At 42.5% G+C, this 2,082-nt stretch overlaps 1 pseudogene; it reads left to right on the top strand.

Annotated features, from left to right (window-relative positions):
* Positions 1 to 325: 325 nt before the first annotated feature.
* On the top strand, positions 326 to 1,527 carry LOC104241390 (uncharacterized; annotated as a pseudogene).
* Positions 1,528 to 2,082: the final 555 nt, after the last annotated feature.

Here is a 2,082-nt window from a genome sequence, read left to right as displayed (position 1 = left end):
GATTTTTGGAATTTTTAGTTTTATTAGTTTAAGAAAAGAAAGGCAAAATAAAAGAGTGTTAAGTCATATTTGGGCCAAATCAATTTAAAGTCCATCATCCCAAACAATTTTTCTTCCCCTTTGAAATTGAAACTCGGATACCCAGCCCATACCCCATCCCCGACCCGGTCTGCCCCATAGCCCAAATAACCACCCCCCTTTCTTCACTTCATTTTTTCATTTCCAAACCCCTAACAAAAAACCCTAAACCACCCGCCTCCTCTCCTTCTTCATCTTCGTCCAAACGACCACCTCCCTTCACGCCAGCTTTACTATCAACTCCTCTGCCTCTCCACTCCACAGACCCTCCAAAAACACTTGTCGCCGTCCACGGCGGCGCACTTCTCATTTCTTCCTCATTCCTCGGTGAACCACCACCGATGACATCTACACCAGCATCATAACTCGCCGATGGGCCAGTACTCAGCGTGATCAACAAGCGCCTCCATGCTCTTCGCAAGAAATACAACCGTATTGTCCAAATGTAAGAATCTCTATCCAAAGGCAAAACCCTCAACAAAGAACAAGAGGAAACTTTCCGCTCCAAATCCGCTGTCCTCGCCGGCATTGATGAGCTCGAGAAGCTTCGTCAGCCATTCACAGCAGCCGTCGCTGAAGAAATCAACCTCGCCGTTGAACAACAACGCCAAGTTCCACCGTCAGAGTCCGTTGTCGATACACCTATTGATGATTCTAATATCAAAGGAGAATGTGTTGAGGATTTACTTAATCTGTTGTACTTTGGTAGCATGTTTGACGTGAAGTCATTGCAGCAGTGTGATTTAACAGCGACGATGCTGACGAGGACTATGGAGAGGGCGTGTTGTTTGAGCTACGACTGTATACCGAAGGATGAATCTACTGACGACGTGATGGATCTGTTAGGCAAAAAAATATTTGGATTTTATTTCGATGCTTAGCGGTTTGCTTGTTTCTCACCCTGTTAACTCTCCCTTGTCACACAAGCACGCCCTTCAGAAATGTATTGAACATGCTAAGCTATGGCTTTCGAAGTTTGATCAGCCCATCGAACCCAATTCTGATGCTACTTATGCGGGGCTGAGATCAAAGCTGGACAAGATCATTGGTTCACTATATTTTACTGTATACCCTGTTAAAGTGGATGCAGTTGCTGGTAAATATGGGTCTTATCCAGTGCCAGTAGAAGAGCATGTGGAGGTTGTGCCTGTCGACGTACCGCTGCAAGTGGAAACACCAAATGTGCAGTATGAGCAGAAGGAGGAAGATGCTGCAAGTTCTGAAGCAGTTGAAAGTAACGAAATTCATGCTAGCAATGTGGAACTGCAGCAGGGGAAGCAGGGTGACAACATGTCGGAACAATTTGCTGAACCAGAAGAAGTCGCACCTCAGACAGAAGGTGTTGATAATTTGAAGGATGCAGATTTCAATCGGCAACAATCTGTTCCCCAGAGATCTTATCAGAACTACAGGTGGTGGCGGGAGTTACAATCATTATGCTTCAGGTGATCATGCATGCAGTTTCTCTGCTGAAGTATTACCATGTTTAGGTGATTATACAATTTCTTTTGCTAGCTTCGTGGAGGTGGTCAAGCTGTTTCCCTTTACATAGAATCACAAAAGTGTTTTCTGCTTGCTTGTGCATCATCCTGGACGCTTTTGTAGTTGAAAGAATTGGGAAATCTTATTTCCTAAAGAACTGGGAAATCCATTTTTGGCCACAAAGAATGTCCATTTCCTTTTTCTTTTTCATCTTGTCTTTTGGTTAAACTGATATCAATGAGCTGCGTGTTTCCATGATCGAACGTAGTGAGCAGCAGTACAAGTTCATGAATCTGTCGTTCTTCTTGCTTGTTTTAATTATCTTGCCTCGTTCTAGTTTTCTATCTTTTCTTAGTTATGTTATGTTATTTCTTTTCTTGTCGTTGTTCATCATTTCTTGCATATGAAGTCAGTTTGTTTTCATTCAGTATATTGACAGTATTCATTTGTTCTTGTTTAGGTTTAATCTAGAAGTGTGTTTGTTTAATCACTGAATCTTTATTTTGATGATATTTGGTATGA

The sequence above is a fragment of the Nicotiana sylvestris genome, chromosome 6 (genome assembly GCF_000393655.2).
Source record: "Nicotiana sylvestris chromosome 6, ASM39365v2, whole genome shotgun sequence".
NCBI lineage: Eukaryota > Viridiplantae > Streptophyta > Magnoliopsida > Solanales > Solanaceae > Nicotiana > Nicotiana sylvestris.
The sequence above is the reverse complement of the archived record's forward strand: the minus strand, read 5'-3'. Positions and strand labels throughout refer to the sequence as shown.